Source organism: Dasypus novemcinctus, chromosome 3, assembly GCF_030445035.2.
Source record: "Dasypus novemcinctus isolate mDasNov1 chromosome 3, mDasNov1.1.hap2, whole genome shotgun sequence".
Taxonomy (NCBI): domain Eukaryota; kingdom Metazoa; phylum Chordata; class Mammalia; order Cingulata; family Dasypodidae; genus Dasypus; species Dasypus novemcinctus.
This window is the reverse complement of record NC_080675.1, coordinates 183,252,158-183,274,759: the sequence shown is the minus strand read 5'-3', so window position 1 is coordinate 183,274,759 and position 22,602 is coordinate 183,252,158.

Sequence of the window (22,602 nt, the reverse complement as noted above, 5' to 3'; positions counted from 1 at the left end):
CTGTGAGAACATTTCATGGACTTATATCATCAGTATGTTGATTGCATCTATGACTGATTATATCTATCATCAACTGAGGAGCCACATCTCATCCAATCAGTTGAAGACTTTAAAAGGAGAAGTGATAATAGAAGTCAGAAGAGAAAATTTTCACCTCTACTTCAGTCAGCCAGCTTCTCCCGGGAATCAATTGAAAACTTCAACAGAGTTCTCAGCTTGAAACTTGCTCTATGGAATTTGGACTTGCCCATCCCTGCAGTCATGTGAGACAATACTTTAAAAATTATCCTAATATTTACAGATATCTCCTGTTTTCCTAGAGAACCCTGACTAATATAGTGGCTAAACAACATTTCATCTTATAAGAACTCATTACATGGGACAAGTGCTTTAAACTGTTTCTGTATTTATATTATTTTAACAATAAAATGATCAAAATCTTGGTGAGAAAACAAAGACATTTATAGATCTTTCTGGGAACTTACCACATTAGGACACTGATGAAAATAAATATTTAAAGGATGTATATCCACAAGAATAATAAACATAAAAGGAAGGTAAGAGAAATAAGAAGCAATATATTGATAAAATTAACTAAATATTACCTGCATAATTTATATTGTTAATCTTAAATAAGTACTAAGTATAAAATGTAACTCTTAATCCCAGTTTCAACTAAGTTGGTGTAAACCAGAGGTTCTTAGGCTTTTGTGTTCCACAGATCCCTTTGCCAGTCAGATGAAAACCACAGGCTCCTCACTAAGTCCACGCTATATTGTATATCATTTAGTAAATATATCACACCTGCACCAACATTTCCCCACAAGAGTTTTTTTTTTCTTCTAATTTTCAGCTCAAGCTCATGGATGTCCTGAAATCTTTCCATGGACTTCATGGGCCCCTGGTTAAGAACTAGTGTAAACACACCCTGATACTCCAATCCCACTGAATGACTCTATAAAATGTGAACAGAATGTTTAGGTGGCAATTTGGAAACTCTGAAAAGGAAATATCAGCAGGTGCATCAGAGAAAGTCATCAGATTTATACTCTGTAGCTGGAGTGAGTTTACTACTTATTACCTGTGATAGCTTCTAGCCTGAACCTAGCACAGTTTGAAATCCACATGTGAGCACTATGGTTCAGACAGTGATAAATGTGAGTGTAGTTCTGGTTCAAGAAGCTGAAAGTAAAGCTCAGAAAGAGCAGGGAAAGTCTCCCATTTTTTTTCTCTCTGATCTGTAACTACATCTCCAAAAGGACAAAAATAATCTCAATTTTATTTTCTTCCTGTCCTCCACTCCTTGGGCCTTTTTGGTAATGCAGTTGTGAAAGTTGGCAGTTTCTGGCAGAGTAATGGAAAGGGGAATTACAGGGAACCAGAAAATACTGGGGAGATAGCTCAGGAAAGGGACACTATGAAGATGTTTATGAAGAGCTGGACAAACCTCCATATTACAAATGCATGGGTCTGATTCTAATCAGCATTCTAAAGATTTTTAAGAACTGATCTAACCATTATAGGTGTGCTCAGGTCCCAGATCGACCACTGGGTGGTATAGATGCAGGACTTTGATCTGAATAGCACCGAAAAGGCTTGGAAAATTAAACTGATAATAAAACCATGGCTAAGAGAAGGTTAAAACTTAAATACCAACATTCTCCATATGGTTTAAACAAGACCCAGAGTCTTAAAATATAATTCAAATTGTGCAGTAAATGATCCAAAATTGTTCAACATAAAGAAGAGCCACTGAAAAATCAACTCCTAGAAAAGACAATAGACATCAATGATGAGATGACACAGATGTTGGAATTATCTGACAAATCTTTGAAGTGAGCATAAAAACCTGCTTGAATGAGCAATTGTGAAAAACTCAGAACAAAAATTAATATAGGGAGTCTTGTCAAATAAAAAGAAGACACAAAGGGGAACCAAATTAAAATTTTAGAACTGAAAAAAAGTGGAATGACTCAATAGCAGAATGGAGAAGACAGAGGAAAGAGTCATTGAACTTGAAGATAGAACAATAGAAATTACATAACCTTCATAAGGAGCAAATATTTTAAAAAATGAACAGAATATAAGAGACCAGTGAATCAACAACTGTAGCAGTTTGATATGGTTGTGGATTCCAAAAATAGATATTGGATTATGTTTGTAATCTGGTCTGTACCTGGGCATGATTAAGTTATGATTAGGGTTTTGATTGGGCCACATCAAAAGGCATGGTGAAGAAAAGAGTTGAGGGTTTCTGATGTTGGAGTTTTGATGTTGGAGTTTGAGGCCGAAGTCTTAAGCTGGAGCCCCAGGAAGTAAGCTCAGAGAGGAAAGAGAAGTAAGCCCTGGGAAGAGAGGACCTGAACCAGGAGAGCACAGAGGAATAGAGATGGCTCCTTAGACACAGCAGAAACCCCAGGGAGAGAGACAGAGCCATTCGCCTGATAGTCTACAGCTGACCTTGTGGAGAAAACAGAGAGGCTGTATTAGTCAGCCAAAGGGGTGCTGATACAAAATACCAGAAATTGGTTGGTTTTTATAAAGGGTATTTATTTGGGGTTGGAGCATACAGATCACCAGGCCATAAAGCGTAAGTTACTTCCCTCACCAAAATCTATTTGGAGCAAGATGGCTGACAATGTCTGCGAGGGTTCAGGCTTCCTGGGTTCCTACATTCCTGGGGCTTGCTTTTCTCTGGGTTCAACGTTCCTTTCTTTTGGGGGCTGGCTTCTCTTTCCTCTGTGAGCTTACTTCCCAGGGCTCCAGCTTAAATCTTCAGCATCAAATGCCAACATCAAAACTCCAACATCAGAAACCCTCAACTCTGTTCTTCGCCATACCTTTTACCTGTGAGTTCCCACCCACCAAGGGGTGAGGACTCAATGCCCTAAACATAATTCAGTCATGCCCAGGTACAGATCAGAGTGCAAGCATAATCCAATATCTATTTTTAGAATTCACAACCATATCAAGTTGCTACACTCCACCCTCTGAATTCCAAAATAAATTACAATATTTGAAAAAACCTAAATTAGTAACAATGCAAGTACTAAATCATATCACAATCAATTAAAAAAATACAATTTGTCTTGGGGCAAAGTACTGTCTGCTATAGACCTCTGAAACTTACAAAATAATTTATCTGTTTCCAATACAAAAATGGACAGACATAGGATAAACATTTTCATTACAATAAGAAGAAATTGGGAGTCATGGGTCCGCTACAGTTCAGTAAAACTGTAGGGCATCCTCCATTCGATTTCAAAGTCTAAGAGTCATTCTTAAGAAGATGGTTTCTTCCCCTTGAGGCCATATGGGGGCCCACACTTTCCACAGTCTTGCCCAACGGCCATTTTCTTGGTTCCACCCTCATCAAGCATCTGGGTGTCGACCAAGCTCCAGATCTCTCCCTCCAAGAGTGTTGGGGTGATTGCCACACCTCATCCAACCTTTGGGTTAGAGTCTTAACCCCCCTAGTACAGTGATGTGAAGACAACATACCCCTAACCTTTGGCATACAGGCTCAACACTCTCAGAGCAATGAGATGACCACCTGGGATTCCCTAACCTTTGGGAGACAGGTCTACCCCTCTCAGACTTGTGGGGTGCTGACCTTAACTGCCCTAATCCTTGGAGAATGTGCTTCACCCTCCCTGTACCCTGGGGCAGCAAAACTCTCCCGGAACATCAGGCAGGAACATACACCCTCTTCAACGGCTGAGGCAAACTCACCATCTCTGTACACATGGGTAGGGTTCCTCTCTTGGCCCAAGGTGATGTCCTAACTCCAGAGCTCAGCTTCCACGGTTTTCCTCTTAAAACTCTTTCTCCTTAAATCTCTCCTTTCCATGTCCTTTTTATTCCAGGCTGACAATGGTTTTGTTCATACAGCTTTCTCAGAAATCTTGTTGGTTTAGGGTGCAGGAAAGGGGTCCAAGCCATCAGACACTAAGACTTTCCAGAAGTCTTTCTGACATAACTGCATCTTCCATCCTGATTTACAAATTCCAAGTTTAGTTAAGTCCTCCAATGGGGCACTTTCATCTGGGAGCCTAATTTCCAGAGGCTTGGAATTTTCAGAATCAGTTTCTGTTTTCTTTGTGCCTGAGAGTTCAGGCCTCAGAATATCTTCTTCATTTAGCATTTTGCTTTTAAGCTGCAAGCAGAAGCCAAGCTGCTTTCTCTGAGTTTACTTTGGAAATTCCTTCAGCTAAATGCCCAGGTTCAGCATTTTCAAATTCTGCCTTCCATAAAACACCAGGAGTTGATCTTGCTAAATTCTCCATGCCTTTAAAACACAAATCGCCTTTCCTCCAGTTTCCAATAATAGTTTCATCTTTTACTTCTAAGGCATCATCAAATTGCTATATATTGCCTCCATATTGCTATCAACAGTCTCTTCAAAGCACTGTAGGTCTTTTCTTCCAAGTATTTCACAATTCCTCCAAAAATTACCCCTCCCCCAGTTGTAAAACTGTTCCAACATTTCAGTTATTGCAAAAGTACTTTCCCACTCCTGGGCACCAAATTCTGTATTAGTCAGCCAAAGGGGTGCTGATACAAAATACCAGAAATTGGTTGGTTTTTATAAAGGATATTTGTTTGGGGTCAGAGCAAACAGAACACCAGGCCATAAAGCATAAGTTACTTCCCTCACCAAAGTCTATTTGGAGCAAGATGGCTGCCGACATCTGCAAGGGTTCAGGCTTCCTGGGTTCCTACATTCCTGGGGCTTGCTTTTCTCTGGGTTCAATGTTCCTTTCTTTTTGGGGTTGGCTTCTCTTTCCTCTGTGAGCTTACTTCCCAGGGCTCTAGCTTAAGTCTTCAGCATCAAACTCCAACATCAAAACTCCAACATCAGAAACCCTCAACTCTGTTCTTCGCCATGCCTTTTATCTGTGAGTTCCCACCCACCAAGGAGCAGGGCCTCAACATCCTAATCATAACTCAATCATGCCCAAATACAGATCAGATTGCAAGCATAATCCAATATCTATTTTTGGAATTCATAACCATATCAAACTGCTACAGGAGCTGAGCCCATAGGAACCCAGGAAGCCTGAACCCTGGCAGAGGTCGGCAGCCATCTTGCTCTAAAATGGGAAAATAGACTTTGGTTAGGGAAGTAAGTTATGCTTATGGCCTGGTCTGTAAGCTCCTACCCCAAATAAATACCCTTTATAAAAACCAACCAATTTCTGGTATTTTGCATCAGCACCCATTTGGTTGACTGATACAACAAAGGGTCCAAATTTATATCATTAGAGTACAAGAAAGAAAGGAGAGAAAGGGTCTGGTGCTGAAATATATTTGAAGAAATAATGCCTGAAAACTTCCTTAATTTGGCAAAAATCGACTATAGATTCAAGAAGCTCAACATGGATAAATTCATAGAAATCCGTGCCAAAACACATCATAATCAAACTTAGGAATAAATACTAAAAACAAAGAAAAAATCCTGAAGGGAGCCATAGAAAAAATGAAACATAATCTGTAAGGGAACAATTATTTGAATGACAGAAGATTTCTAGCAGAATCCACACAGGCCAAGGAAATGGCACAATATTTTTAAAGTATTGAAATAAAAGAACTGTCAATAAAGAATTCTATTTGCAATGAAAATATTTCTCAAAAAAGAGGAGGATGTCAAAAATAGCTTTCTTTTTCCCTGAAGGTAAATTATGCATAAGTATAGGCTTATTGAATGACAGTTCATTTATTTCAGTAGCCAGCAGAAGATTCTTCTTGGAGGTACTATTTAAGATGTGTGCAAGTCACACTATATAATATATCACAATTAAAAAACAAGGAACAAAAATGTATACTAGTAGATACTTTTATGGAAATACACAAACTCTTTGTAAAATGGTATTTAGGTTAAGACAAAGATAGCCAAGGAGAAAGGATGTGTTTCTAAAATGTGCAAAGGATTCTTAATACCCAATAAGTAAACCAATGACCAAATTAAAAAATTTGTGAAAGATGTGAGCAAATAACTCAACATTGGAGATGCATGAATGGCAAATTAGCATATGAAAATATGTTCAGCATCATATGTCACTACGGAATTGCAAATTAATACAACAATGAAATATCACCTCATACCTATTAGAATGACTAAAATGCAATTCAGTGACAACACCAAATCATAGTGAGCTTGTACAGCAACAGGAACTCTAATTGCTGGTGAGAATGCCAAATGACAAGCCAATTTTGGAAGACTTACAGTTTCTTAAAAGCTAAAAAGGCTTACCATATTATCTACCAATCATGCTCCTAGATATTGCGTTGAATACTGATAGCTACATGAAAACCTGAATATGATTGTTTATACCAGCTTTATTCATAATAGCCAAAAACTGAGAGCAACCAAATGTATTTCAATAAGTGAATGGATAAACACACTGTGGCATGCCCTTACAATAAACTATTACACAGAGATAAGAAGAAATGAGCCACTAAGCCATGACAAGGCATCAAAAGGAGCCTTGAATGCATATTGCTTAATGCAAGAAGTCAATCTGAAAAGGCTACTTATTGCATTATTCCAACTATATGACACATTGGAAAAGAAAAAAAAAAAACAAGTAAAAAAAAAATCCATGGTTGCCAAGGTTCAGGGAGAAGTAGGAAGGAAGAGATGAAGGGGTTTTAGGTTAGTGAAATCATTCTACCAATATGATAATGATGGATACATTACATAATGCATTTACCAAAACCCAAAGAACTGTATAGAGAACCCTAATGTAACCTATGCACTTTGATAATAATAATGCTTCAATATTGGTTTACCAATGATAACAAATGGACCATACCAATACAAAAAATTAATAACAGGTACAACTGTTGGAGTAGGAAGGGAGTATATGGAACTCTCTGCACTTTCTGTGCAATTTTTCTGTAAATAGAAAACTACCCTAAAAACAAAGTAAAACTATATAAAGAAGGTTTTATGACATTTGCAAATTAAATGAAATTTAATTTTCTGTGTTCATAAAAGAAGTATTATTGGAGCACCTCCAAAATAAAAAAAAAGAATTGGTATGTTTAAAATAAAAAGTATGCATGGGTGAAATTTAAAAATACTGATTAAAACAGCAGCAATAAAATAATATTTATACAATAATAATGATGTTTAATTTCTGGGATAAATAGGCAAGAAAGAAATAAAACTTGCAATGATAATAATGTATACTACGATATGAGAGCAATCACTTAAAAAATATCCCAAGCTCTTTGTATTTTGTTGGAGAAGGGTAGAGATAATGCTCAATTTTAGACTTTGTAATGTTAAATATTTATTTTTAAATGTTAAGTGTAGGAAAACTGTTTCAATCCCTGAAGGAGTAAATGGTACCAGACCAGGCTTATCATCATAAACAACTATAAAGTTGGATAAGCTATATCATGCAACTGCCTTTGGATGCTGGAAAACAGGAAGTGTGGGACTGTGATCCCAGGAGAGAAACACAAAAATGAGCTCTGTAATTTTTGGGCCCTTGGTATGGGGAGGTGGTGCACAAGCTGAACAAAGTGGTGTTGCTGAGTTGAGGAGGCAGCATATCTAAAAGATATAGGAGCAATGCACGGGGTGATGGTCCAGAAATTTGCATGTGAGTTTACCATGGATCTTTGGTTAAGTACTGAACTCCATGTGCACCAAAGAAAGTCCACAAGGCCTAAAAGAGAATGCCTGTTGCAAGAATAAAACCTGGACACAAATGCCAGATGTTGCCCTGCGCTGAGTGATGCTGGTGCTCTGGACCAGGCAGAGAGATCTTGCTGAGTGCAGTGTTTCTGTCCAATTGAGATCCCAAGGGATTCAAGTCTTAGGAGAAAAGGGCCAGATCATAGAGGAAGGTGAGACCCTAGACCAAGGTCTTAACCAAAATTTATTCACCCAAATGAAGAATAAAACCAAGTTGAACAGTACCAGGACAATTACCCACTAATAAATGCTTGCCTGATCAAAACCTAATAACCTGTAAAGAACTCCCTACCACGTACCATTTGCCATGTCCAGCATAAAATAAAAAGGGACTAGATATATGGAGAAGCAGAAAAATGTAACCCATAATTAAGGAGAAAAAGATAGTCAGTAGAAACAGAATCTGAGGGAACCCAAATGTTGGCATTAGCAGACAAGGACTTTAAAGGAACTTTTTGAGTTTGTTTTAAAACATAACGTAAAATATGGTCATAATACGTGATCAGATAGAGAATCTTAGTAGTGAAATTAAAAGTATAAAATAGAAACAAATGGAAAATTTTGAACTTAAAATTGCAATATTTGAGTTGTAATATTTGTTATGAAAAATTCCCTGGATGAGCTAAACACCAGATTGGAACCTTTAGAGAAAATGAGTATGGAAATTAAGGACAGATGAACAGAAATTATCCGATCTGAGAACAGAAAGAAAAAAGTTGAAAAAATGGACAAAGCCTCAGTAATAAATAAAACAATATCAAGCAGTCTATCCATATATAATTAGAGTTCTAGGAGAAGAGGAGAGAGGATGGGGTAGAAAATTTAAAAAAAGAACTGAATTTCCCCCAAATTTAGTGAAAAATATAAACCTGTAGATCCCATAAGTTCTGTACACTGCAATCTGAGAAAATTATAAATGCAATCAGAATTGAAAAGGCACCTTATATCTAGGGAACAACAAAGGAATAGTGGCTGATTTCTTGCTGGAAATGAAATCATATATACAATTTTGATGTACAAAAAAGTCATAAAAGGAAGAATAAAAGTACAAAAAAACAAACTGAAGTTTCAGTTTCCACTATGACATGTAAAGAGGTTGGAAGTCATCACTTTCATCATCACAAAAAGTGGAAGAATAAAAAAGCTGAAGAAACTGAAAATTCACAGCTTTTCCTAGATCCATCAGGTAAATAACGTCACAGGGTCCACTACCATCCAGAAAACTGGAGATACAAGCAGATACAGAGAATCACAGCTTCCTGGGAGCAAAAGCACCTACTAGAATCCGCAATGGTAAGAACTCAGAGGATAATTGACTAATCACTAGAGATTGAGCATGGACTATCCTGATAAATAAGTTCTCTTAGAAGCTCATTACTGGGGAGCTTCCTCAATGTCATGACCTTTACATCCAGGAGCACTTTAAGGCTCTCATAGCATAGATAGGAGGGAAATGCCCTGTGCTTCCATTTTGAAATGCCTGGAGTGTTTTATTCTCCATGCCTAAGGAGTGCTGTTAAGGGAAACTACTTTCCTAAAGACTTTGTGGGAGTAGGGAGACACCAACTCCATTCCTTTCTAGCCTTTGAGGTGGGAGTAGGGAGACACCAACTCCATTCCTTTCTAGCCTTTGAGGTGGGAGAAGGGAGACACCAACTCCAGCTGGCCCTAGTCTTTCTGCCTCACCTTGGTGGGGAGCAGAAAACAGCCAAAACACTGAGAACTAATCGTAAGATTATGGGGTAGTTTCCCTCCCCCATTGCCTTACCACTACATTAACAGTTTCTTATAAAATAACAGGAGATTACAGCAGAAAGAGCTGCAAAACTCAGGTGCTTTCCTTAGGGGTCACTAAGGAAAGCCAAAGACAACATGCGAGACAAAAACTAGGACACAATAGGAAACTTTAGCCTCTGACACCTGCAGCTATAGCAAATAATAATTCCATTATAAACCTATATAAATTCATAATAAAGTCTTATTTATCTCAATTCCTTTTACCTGACACATCATATCTAGCTTTCGACAACAACAAAAAACTGCAAGTTGTGCTAAAAGACAAAAAACACAATCTGCTGAAACAAAACAAGCACGAGAATCAGATTAAGAAATACCAGAGACTTTGGAATTATCATATTAGGAATTTAAAATAGCTATGATCAATATGGTAAGGTATCTAATGGGAAAGTAGAAAACATACAAGAGGAGATTGGTAATATAATCAGAGAGATGGAAACTCTAAGAAAGGATCAATAGGAAATGCTAGTGAGGCAGGCTAGGTTAGGGAATAAAAAGACAAATCTAGGACCTGCCAGAAAAACATGGTTGTGAAACATGTGGCCATGGAGTTCCCACAAGATGGCTGCTGGGAGAACCACTATTTGGAAAAGAATTTCATCTGGGATCAAGGAAAAGCCCTGGATATTCTCAAGGGGACTTACCATTGGGCCCCCAGAGGAACTGATGGGTGGGGTAACCAATCAAAACAGCAAACAACTGGGATTCCTCCCCTGACTTTAGCAAAGGGGTGGAATAACTACTGACTTAAAAAGCCAGCACGGACGCTTAATCAGCCTGTTATGCCCTTTCTTTTCCTGCCTGGATTAGCACAGAAGTATGCCTGGGAACTTGTCTGTAACAGGGACTTGTAATCTGTAAACCAGCCTTTTTTGACACCTTTTTAGCCCTTTTCCTCTCTTTGCCTGAACCAACCCACAAGTATACCTGGGATCCATTATATGTTATTTTCCCTCATTTTTATTCTCTCATTTTCTTAATAAACCACTGGCCTAACTAAACTGGCATGTACTTAAAATAACATAGCCAAGAACACAGAGGAAAATCCAGCAACATATTTTGGTAAGCCAGCCAGTAGAAAAAGGTATTGGTGAGTCTCAACTGTGAATTATAGCCTATTTAAGGCCCTCTTTTGGTTACCCATTTTAGATGGGCTCCCCTACAGGCCCCACAGGACATTATCCGGGCTGAGGGAGGGGGCTGGGGCATGGGACCTCTCAACCTGACCCTGGCCGGGAAGGTGGGGGTGCAAGGTGAGGGCTCAAAGTAGGGCCCTGCCTAGACAGGGGTTCCCAGGCCAAGCTCCTGGTGCAGTAGAGCTGCTTTTTCCGCCTGTACTGGGCGACCCCACTCTGAAGTTCTGACTACATTAGCTGCCATAGGCCTTGCCCCCAGGCCTGGCTGCCACTGCCTTCTCCTGCCTTCCCTGCTCTGGCAGGAGCCATGGCAGAAAGCCAGGGCCTTGCATCTCCCACATGCATCTGAGCCTCGCTGGCCTGCCTTCCTGCCAGCCACACCTGGCTCCCTAGCCTGGGACGGGGTGGGAAAGTGGTGGTGGGCAGGGACAAGGTGGGTGCCATGGGGCACCCAAGTTTCTTTCCCCGGGGGCGTCACAGGCCAGGGGCTGTGTTCATAATTCATCTTGACTCCACGTTTACTCTTCCCACTTCCTACTACTGAATTTCTCATTTCAGGTTTGCAAAATGCTTTGGAATGTCTTAAAAACTGAAAATGCATTGGCAAGGGAAGTTTTGCTCACACCCTCAGGGTGCTTCAGGGCTCCAAGCACCCTGGAATAATTGATCTCTATCTCTAATGGGCCTTTGATGTCTGGTTTAGCTGCGAGATTCCCAGGTAGAGCCATAAAGTAAGACTGCTTCTGAAGACCTCAGTAAGAATAGGTAGAAAAAAGAGGTTTCAAGCTTTTTTCCTAGGAAGAATCATGGGCTCTGGGGCGTCAGTTGGGGGTTCTCTGCTCCCAACATCCCCCACAAATTCAGCCTGGGTCTGTGGTCTGAACTTCAGGGCCAGGCCTCTCCCCAGCTCTGAGAATCTTGGGTCCTGGGGGCTTCATTTAGGAGGTGCTGTTGCAAACGTCTCCCACAGACTCGGCTTGGTTTCTTTGGTCTGAATCTGGGATTTGGCATCTCCCAAGACCCAGGCTGGCCATGGGGGGATGGGCACCCACTGGCAGGAACCTGGATTAAATTTTCGGGGTGCTGAGACCAGAGCAGTGGCTCCAAATGGTTTGGAGTGGTGACAATTTTAGTCAGACTTGGACCCTGGGACACCAGGTCAGTTGACTAATAAAATGGTTTTAGTTGCTTGGTTAGAACTGTTTAGTTAAAATTGCTCTAGTTGTTTGGTTAATAAAAGCGCTTCTTTTCTCTTATAATAATGGGCATAGTCTCTAGCCTACCGGCAGACTCCCCATCAGAGTGTTTTCTAAGGAATCTGGAAAACTTGCCTAGTGCTGGTCTACGTGGCCACAGGATAGTCTAAAGCAGCCTCAGTGTAGGACCCTGAATTTCAGTTAAAGCTCTGTAAGAGAGGACAGGAGAGAGAGAGCTGAGGGCCAGAAACCACACGGTCATGCCTCCTTAAAGAGATGTGGAAATGCGCCTCAGACTCCCATGAACCCCCTTTTGGAAACAGCCTTCTCAGTTTTAAACTCGGTTGTACCTAGTAAGGGGAGTGAATAGAGATCAAGATTCAGGCTGGTCACTAACCTCTCCAGGAAAGTAGATGTGCCATCTACTAAGACCTACTAAGATCAAAAACCTCCTAGAAAATGCTACAGATATGAAACTCTCTCTTCTGTTTTAATCTGTGCTTAACTTTGTGTTTAACTCTGCCGGTTTGCTTGTGCTTAGGAAATCAAATTTGGGGTTCATCTGTTACCAATTGGATAACAGTGAAAGATAACCTAAATGACTCTTTAAATGTCAATACTGTCTTGCGATTGGATTTGATGTATAAATCACAAGTGCAGTTCGTTCAACTGCTGGTAAAGTAGAAAAACTTAGCAAAGTTACTATTGAATTCTTGTGGCGTAGTTAATAAAAGTACCCAATTTACTTTAAAGTATAAATGTACTAGAAACTGTAACTAAGAGGAGATCATTTATAGATGCCTTTAAATTACAAAACAGCAGAAGGATAATAACTGAAATTGTAACTGGGTAGATTTAGCCTAAACCTACTTTTGGAAGTGTAATCTTAGACTAATTTACCTTTGATTACTTCAGGTCTAACCACACCGTTGCTTGTGCTAGCTATTGTGTTGGTAATTGTAAACTGAATTTGCCTTCATTTATGGTCACTTCAAGTCTAGCCTTACCCTTTGCCTTTGCTTATGGTTATTTAATGACAACTTCTGCCCCCTATGGCTCAGGGGAAAGCAAACTTGAGACACCCCTGTCTCCTGTCCTACTGGTATTAGTGCCCCTGCTTTCTCTCGTGGCTCCAAGTGTGGACTGACTTGCTGCCTCTGGAATTCTTGACCCTCGGGGTTGAATGTCCTCTCTTCCAGTCCAGAGGTGGCTAGAGTCCTGTTGTCTCTGAGGACTGGGAAATGGAGGAGACCTCCTGACCCTAGTGTTAGAATTCCTAAAAGCAGCAATTCATGAGAGAAACCAGTTTCCCTGAGGCTTCAGTGACCTCAGTGAGTGTGTACTGGAATTAGTATTTTTCATGTAGGGTCTGCCAAAGTCAAAGCAGGAAATAAGCAAAGTTCTGAAGTAAAGGGAAATTGTATTTTAAAGCATTGAGGACATTTTGGTTATAAGCCAGTAATGAAAAAGAATGAAATTCTTGTGCAAAACTGCATGGTCACAGTGCAGTACAAATTAGAGTAATTGAGAAGAGCCTTCAAAGAAATCTTTTAAAGTTTATTTTACAGTTAAACTTATGTTGTAAGAGAATGAAAATTATAACAGTGAGTTCTGTGATTCTGTGTCAAACCCTCTAGTGTGTCTGCCTATTTGTTCAATATATGACTTCATACATTGGGATGATAATATCAAATTAATGAGGGAAAATTCTTAAAAGAGCTCTATTCAAATTATAAAATAAAATACATGGTTGTACATTTGAATAACTATTTTTGGAGCCCAAATTAGGCTGAGCAGAATGGAAAGGTCATATAGAAATCTGGGCATAGAAACTATTGGGAAAGGAAAGCATTTTTCCTAAGCTCTTTAACCTGCCCAGACTCTTTGCAAGAGCTGTGGGAGGAAGGATGAGGTGCAACAGATTGAAACTCTATCTTCTAAGCTGGGGAATTAAAAATCATAGTTTTTCCTGTAACTCCCAATTTAAATTGGGAATTAATTTATTTTAACAGCCTTAAAATAAAGGTGGTTAATAATCCTATTACCAAATTTCAGTAAGTAAAATAGTTCTTGAAAGCTATGGAAAGATTTTAAAAAATAAACAATTACAATTATTCCAGAAACTAGACGTCGGTATGCTTTTAAGATTATTCACAGTTCCAATTTCATTTAGCTTGGGTATTATCTCCCTAGGGCTATAAAATACCCAGTATATAAATAAGAATTTTATGTATTAGTCTTTAAGGTGATAAAAGTTGTTAAGTTCATGTCTAATGAAATTTAAAGAAATGCAGATCTGTCTTCTTTTAAATGGATAAAGTAAATCTCATTGGTTGCTAGTTGTAATTTAATATACTTATTTTGAGGTAAAGAAACCAGTCTATGTGGTTATGGTTAATTATAAGGAGTTTTCTTTTAAGCTGAAGCATTAAATGGCTAATTCCAGGTAGCCATTATTAATTAGAAACCTAAATTATTATTAATGGCAAAAAAGTAACTTCATAGCAGGGAAACCTGTTGGGAGCCAGTATATTCAAGTAGTGGCAAAGAAAGATAATCTTGATTCCATTGGGAATCTTAGATTTTCATAAAATGATGGCAAAAGTAATTTTTTCCTGTGCTGCTAAAGTAAAATACCTGTTAATTACCATCACCATGGTAAAGGTATAAAAGTAAAAAACAGAGTACTGAAATAGTTAAGTTCATTTGGTATGTTATACATTGCATTGGTAGTGCTTAGAAAGTGTGTAAAAACCAAAAGAGATAGAGAGACTTCAGTACTGACAAATTCTCTTGTACATTCCAACCAGGCCCTCAATGACTGCGTTTTACCTCTCCATTTGAGTTATTGGCTAGGTTGGTCACTGACCCTTAAAACAATAAATGTTATCTGCCCTGTCTCTGGTTGTGCTCCTGAAGTGGATGGAAAGTACACTGCAGTTTTGGACTCCTGCAGCAGTAGGCCATGGCTCAATACGGCCAGAGGTACAGTGGGCATTGCCCCCAGACTGGCACTGTTTCATAGTGCCAAAGGGAGCTATGCCGGTGAAACCCTGGAAACTACTTTCCTAGGTTCTCTCCAGGATCAATAGTGTGCAGCATGCTGGTGTAAAAGGTGTGAAAGACACACCAAGTGGAGCAATAGTCACCAAGGACTGTGAGTAGAACTTAAACACAATTGCCACTGTGGCCCGCTCCCATGGAGAGACAACGTGTATGGTTTTGCAGACTTGGAGCTTAGGTTTATTCACTGCAGCTCTAAGAGAAACTAATGCCCTGGTTAGCACATTGATTATTAAGTACTGTACCTATATGCTTGATGAATATAGCTCTCTATTCTAGATCATATGCAGAGAGATACTGAACAGGTCAAAAGTCCTGGTAAACTTCATGTTCTAAGTAGTTAATGAGCATGTTTAGCCCGTGTCTCCTTCCCAGCCTTTATTCCACTCATACCCTGGGAAGGATTGACAGACCCACATGCCGTCCTGCCAGGGCTAAGCATTTTCCCACCAGGAGGGAAGCGGCACATGAGGTGACCAGGCCCCACTTCAGCTTAGCCCCTTCAAGGTGGTCCACAGGTGGCCTTTCCTCACCCAGGACCTGGATGATCAAAAACCTGGCAGGAGCACAGGCCTCACTCTCAGTTAGAACCCAGATGAACGGAAGCTTATTCTGTGGTTCTGACCACTCCCACAGCTGTTAAAGTTAAAGGAATTGCCAGTTTGTGAACTTATTTCAAGTGAAGCCAGCTGCCCAAGGAAGTGCCAGCTCCCCAGAAGCACCTGACAGAACGTACGAGGGCCAATCATTGAACAGCCTGAAATACATCTTCAAGAGACTAACCTAAGTAGCGTCTGTCAAAGCCAGCTGGCCCCTCCAACTCTAGCCCATTGCTAGGGAGAGGACAAGCCAGACACCCCTTACGAAATCTTACGTTTTCATTTCCTGTACTTTCTCCCTGTATAATAAAAAGGCAATGCCTCTTCTTACCCCCTCTTAGTGTAGCCGCCACCATGGAAAACTGGGATTGGTAATTTATGCCAAACCCCACTGTGCATTGCAATCTTTCCCTAAAGCTAACTAACAGCATAGAAGAAACTAGCCATGTCTTAGAAGCTCTGAGACAGCAAACAGGCTTCCTCACTGCCGTGGAGCTGTAAAATCACAGGGCACTTAACATGCTGACAGCAGCTCAGGGAGGAACCTGCCTGTTCCTTAAGGAGGAGTGCTGTCCGTGTAAACAACTCTGAAATAGTCCTAAGCAGCATTCAAAACCGCAAGATGAGGCCCACCAACTTCAGGAAGACGCAGCCTTTGCGGCCTTTTCTACTCTTGTGGTCCAGTATCCTTTCAGTAGGACCATGTATCCCCAAAATTCTAATTACGTTTACTTCTTCCAGAATCAACATCTTGTTAGCCATATGGGGACTTCATCCAGCTTCACCCCTGGTGCCAGATCCATCTTCCCCCGACCATGACAGAATAGCAGGAGGGTTTTGCACCCTGTCAGGTAGGCTCTACTGCCCCTAGCCAGCAGGAAGTAATTACAGAAGAATGACCATTGCCCTTCAGCGCCCCTTTAAGAATAAAGGTGTAAACCTTCTGAGGGGGGAGTTAAGGCAGTCTAGATTAGAGAATAAAAAGACGGATCTGGGACATGGCAGAAAAGCGGGGCCATGAAACACGTGGCCATGGAGAGCCCACGAGATGGCTGAAGGAAGAACCTGGGAGGACCCCATTCAGAAGGGGATTTCATCTGGGATCAAGGAAAAGCCCTGGATAGTCTCAAGGGGACTTGCCATTGGGCCCCCAGAGGAATTGATGGGTGGGGTAACCAATCAAAACAGCAGACAACTGGGATTCCTCCCAACATTAGCAAAGGGGTGGAATATTTAATGATTTAAAAAGCAAGCATGGAAACTAGCTCAGCCTGTTATGCCCTTTCTCTTCCTGCCCGGAGCATGCAAGTACACCTGGGAACTTGTCATCTGTAATGGGGACTTGTAGTCTGTAAATCAGGCCTTTTTACCCCTTTTTAGCCTTTTTCCTCTCTGCCTAGACCAACCTGCAAGAATACCTGGGACCCATAATCTGTTATTTTCCCCCATTTCTCTCATTTTCTTAATAAACCACTGGCCTAACTAAACTGGCATGTGCTTAAAATTTACTTTTTGTAACACAGCCAAGAACCTAGGAAAATCTGGCAACACTGGAAATAATAAAAGCACTAAGGGAAATGAAGAATGCCTTTGATAAGCTCAACAGGAGACTAGACATGGCAAAGAAATAACCAAAGTGCTTACAGTACATCAACAGAAACTTCTCAGACTGAAAAACAGAAAGAAAAGGGAATGAAAAAACAAGACGACAGACTATCCAAGAACTGTGGCACAATTTTAAATGGTGTGAGACACATGTAGCAAGACTATCAGAAGTAGAAGAAAGAGATAATGGAAAAGAAAAAAATATTTAAAATATTTGCAATGGTTGAGGATTTCCCAAAATTATTGACAGGCACCAAACCACAGAATCAGGAACCTTAGAGAACACCAAGTAGAATAAATACCAAAAAATAAATACCTAAACAATTAAATTTCAAAAACCAGTTGGACAACTAGAAAGCATATATCTAAATGGTAGACCTAAGCCTAAGCAAATAAACCATTACATTAAATGTCATAGGCTAAACACTCCAAATAATATCTGAGCTATTTAGACCAGACAGAAACGTATGATACCACCAAGATATACTTTTAAAAAAATATACTTCTAAGTTTTTTTAAAAAGATACTAGATTACATAAATGCTCCATAAAAAAAGATACGGGATTTCCATATGCCACTCCCTACCCTCTCACATTTTCAGACATTAATAACATCCTTCATTAGTGTGGTACATTTGTTACAATTGATGAACACATTTTGGAGCATTGCCACTAAGCATGGATTATAGTTTACATTGTAGTTTACACTCTCTCCCAAATAATTTTGTAAGTTATGACAAGATATATAATGGCCTGTATTTGTCATTGCAATGTCATTCAGGACTATTCCCACATCCTGAAAATGCCCCTATATTATACCTGTTTTTCCATCTCCCTCCCCTCAGAACCTCCAATGTCCACTGTCTCCACTTCAATGAAAAAAGCTCTTCCATTGCTAGAATCAGAGTAAATCTATAGTAGTATAACAGTAAGTCTACTCTAGTCCATTATTCATTCCCCAATACTGAGATTTCTGGGGTGGTGATGCCCACTTCATCTCTAATTGAGAGGGGGCTTAGATCCCATGGGGCAGATGGATGGGACTATCTTGCTTGCAGTTGTAGACTCTCTCTGTTCCTTGGGATGGGCTTTGTCCACTATCATCTCCTTGTTAGTTGTCCTGGGTGAGTCCAATGAACTGGAGAATAGGTGTTGCAAGTTTGTTGAGATTCAGTCTCTTGGACATACACCTATCAAGTCTAGTACTAACTATAGGTTCAAATAGAAGGGGCAGAAGAGCCATGTGTAGGGAAACCACGACTGAGTCCAACTCTGTTACACTGGGAAGCATAAATTCCAAAGAAGGGCCCACTGGCTGGATGCCAAACTCCTGAGCTGTCTGCCTTGCCTGTACTGTGTGGGTGTCTCCAGAGCCCTCAGAAGCCTCACTATTTGAGGCACTATTTACCATGGTAATCAAGGAGACCCTGCTGAGATGTGCATAAGTGTAACCTCTGGAATGACATCCCAACTCAATTTGAAGTCTCTTAGCCGTATAAACTCATTTGTCTTTACCCTTTCCCTATTTTGGCCAAGGTCTAAGTGTGTGTTGTTTAACTTCCTTATCTTTGTACCTGATCTGCTTCTTAGCCCCTTACTGATTTCCAGCTTCATTTCACTGTGGTCAGAGAAATTACTTAGTATCAATCTTTCAGAATTTATTGAGTTGTTCTGTGGCCTAGCATATGGTCTATCATGGAGAATGATCCATATGTGCTCAAGAAGAATGTATTAACATATCTTGCTGTATTTGGATGTAACATTCTGTATATGTCTATTAGATCCAGATCGTCTAATGTATTATTCAAGGTCTGTGTTTCTTTATTGATCCTCTGTTGAGATGTTCTGTCCAATAGTCATAATGGTGTATTAAAGTCTCCCACTATAATTATAGAGGCATCTATTTCTCCACTTAGTTTTTCCAGTGTTTGTCTCATATATTTTGAGGCACCCTGGTTATGTGCATAAGTGTTTATGATTGTTCTTTCTTCTTCATAGATTATCCCTTTTATTAATATACAGTTTCTGTCTTTGTCTCTTACAATAGTTTTGCATTTAAAGTCTATTTTGTCTGATATTGGTATAGCTATTCCTGCCCTCTTCTGATTATTGTTTGCAAGTAAAATTATTTTCCAACCATTTACTTTTAGACTCCTTGCATTCCTGGATCTAAGATGAGTTTCTTGTAGACAGTATATAGATGAATCATATTTCCTTATCCATTCTGTCAATCTGCATCTCTTGACTGGAGAGTTTAAGCCATTAATATTCAATTTTATTACCATCAAGGAATTACTTACATTAGCGACCTTTTTCTTTAGGTGTATGTGATACAGCAGTTTGATATTGTTTCTGAATTCCAAAAATAGATGTTGGATTGTGTTTGTAAACTGGTCTGTTCCTTTGGGCATAGTATATTGTATTAAATTCAAAGGTTTCACTTTTATTTGATGAAATTATGATTAAGACTTTGATTTGGCCATGTCAGTAGGACATTGAGTCCCTGCCCCTGTGGTGTCACAGAGAAAATGACACTGCAGAGGAGAAAGTTTGAGTTTTGATGCTGGAGCCCAGGAAGTAAATACACAGGAGAAGAATACAGAGTAATAGGGACAGCTCCATAGACAAAGCAGATGCCCTGGGAAGAGAATGAGCCTGATAGCCTACAGCTGCAGCTGAGCCCAAAGGGAAATGAGCCCCGGGAGAGAGATGAGGCTTACCCAGCCTGCAGCTGAGATTGAAGAAACGGTTACCATGGAACCTTAAGAGAAGAGGAAGGTTGAACCCTCACATCACCTGTCATGTTGCTCAAAATGTGGCAAATGGTTTTGGGTGAGAACATATGTCTTATGGTACCTTGAGTTGGATTCTTTAGGGTCTGGTAACTGTAAGCTTCCAACCCAAATAAATATCCTTTATAAAAGCCAACAGATTTCTAGTACTTTGCATCAGCACCCCTTTGGCTGACTAGTACATATGCCATATGTTGTTTTTATTTCTTTTTATCTTTTTAGTTACTCTTATACTCTCCTCCAACTCTCTCCTGTTTTTTCCTTTCAACCTGCACAACTCCCTGTAGTATTTCTTTCTTTCTTTCTTTTTTGGAAACATACTTTATTGAACTTGCTTGGGGACGCACACTTTGACTCATTTTTGTGTGTGTGTGAGAAAAGTAAATGGTATAATTCATTTTGAGAAAAATTTTGGTATATTTACCCAAACTAGATGTGTATTTGCACTATACATTTGCACTAAGTCACAGGAACCCCCCCTTTAGGAAACTGTATGTATATATACGAAATGTTGTATATACGAGGTTAGTCATTGTAATTCTGTTTTTTTAAATGTTACATAAAAAAATACAAGGGATTCCCATATGCCCCATTCCCCACACCTCCCACTTTTCCCCACATTAATAACTTCTTTCATTAGTGTAGTATATTCATTGCAATTGATGAACACATTTGGAGCATTGCCAGTAAGCATGGATTATAGTTTACATTGTAGTTTACACTCTCTCCCACTCATTTCTGTAGGTTATGGAAATATTTCTTGAATGGCAGTTTTCTTCTTGACAAACTCTCTTTATTTCTGTTTATCTGTGAGTATTTTGAACTCTCCCTCATTTCTGAATGCCAGCTTTGTTGGATAGAGAATTCTTGGCTGGAAATATTTTTTTTCAGCTCCTTAACTATGTCATACCACTGCCTTTTTGCCTCCACGGTTTCACAAGAGAAATCAGCACTTAATCTTAATAAACTTCCTTTGGATGTGATGGATCTCTTCTCTCTCGCTGCTTGTGTAAGTCTTGGCCTGTTAAGGTTTATACTGTTTGGGGCGTGCTGTGCTTCCTGGACATGTAAGTCCATGTCCTTCCAAAGAGCTGGGAAATACTCAGCCATTGTTTCCTCCAGTACTCCTTCTGCCCACTTTCCATGTTGGCATTCAAATCCCTAAGTCCCTGCTGGATCATTTCTGTCTTTTTATCTATCTGTTCTACCATCTGTGTGATTTCAGCTGTACTGTCTTATGCATTGCTGATTCCTCTGCCTGTTCAAATCTGCTATTATATGCTTCTAGAATATTTTTTACTTCTTGCCTTGTGCCATTCATCACCATCATATCAATTTTTTAAATGGATGTTTACAATTTCTTCAGTATACTCCTCCAGTGTCTTCTTAATATCCTTAATCTCTTCCTTCACTTCATTAAGTTGATTCATGATATTTGTTTGGACATCTCTGATTAGCTGCATTCTGCATCTCCTCCTGTTTTTTTGGTTTGTTCATTAGACTGGGCCATGTCTTCTTGTTTCTTAGTATAGATTGTAATTTTTTGTTGGCATCTCGGCATCTGTTTATCTTGATGGGCTTATTTGGTTGGTTAGCTTCTCTTTCTACTCTAGAATCTTATTTGGTTGTTTGTGGGAGATAAGTTTAATTTTTAATACTTGGTTCCTCTTTTTCTATATCCCTGCAGTTGTCTGTGTTCTCTTGAAAAAATAATATTAGGACCAGAGAAAAGGAAAGAGATAAGAAGAGAAAAAAATAATAATAATAATACAAAATTGCTGGAGAGAAACCATACAAGAGCTAGGAAATTAAGTAATACAAGTAAAAAAAAATTTTAAGTACAAAGGAATAAGAATAAAAAGAGATGGAACAGACAAAATAAAACCAGAAACAAAATATAGAGAAAAGATAGATGAATTAAAAGGTCAGACAGATGAGCAGAAAAAACATAAAACAAAAAACAAAGTAGAGAGTGAAAATATAGAATTAATTAAAAGGCCAGACAGATGAGAGGAGAATAGAATGGGGGGAAAAAAGGAGAGAGAGAGAAAAAGAAGAAATGCAGACCAAACAAGAAGTGGTGGAATGGAAGAAAAGCAAGAGAAGCCAGAAGCCAGAATAATGAAGGAAAGAGGAAAAATAAAGTAGGTTGAAAAAAAGAAGAAAAGAAAAAAAAAAAAAGAGGAAACAAAGAAAGGGCAAAGAACAAACAAGAAACAAAACAGCATCAAAGAACAACCCAGGAAAAACAGCCTTCCCATGCTGCTGGTGTTCATCAATTAATCACTCCGCTGCTTGCCCTCTGCAGGTGATGGATCCAGTTTTAGTGAATAAAGTAAAGGAAAAAGGGGGAAAAATCCCCCCCCAACACAAAACCATGTAACAAATTACAGAAACTCAGTCTGTAAGTTCCCTATCATAAGGTTCTAGCTCTGCGCCTTATATCTCCCCAGTTCCTTTCTCTTAGGAAGTACCAGAACTTGAACTCAGAACTTCTACATGCAAGACAGGAATTTCCCCACTGTGCTACAGCGGCTCTACAGGCTAAGTGGGCTGTTGGAAGCTTACCTGGCGCTTCCTGTCCCCCGTTTCCCTTAGGTGAGTTGGACTAATAACAGTTTTCCGGGGCCGGGCTAGTTAGGTGCTGGTCTCCGCCCCCTCCCTGACCCAGCTCCTCTCTCCCAGGGCGGCTGGGTGTGCCATCTTC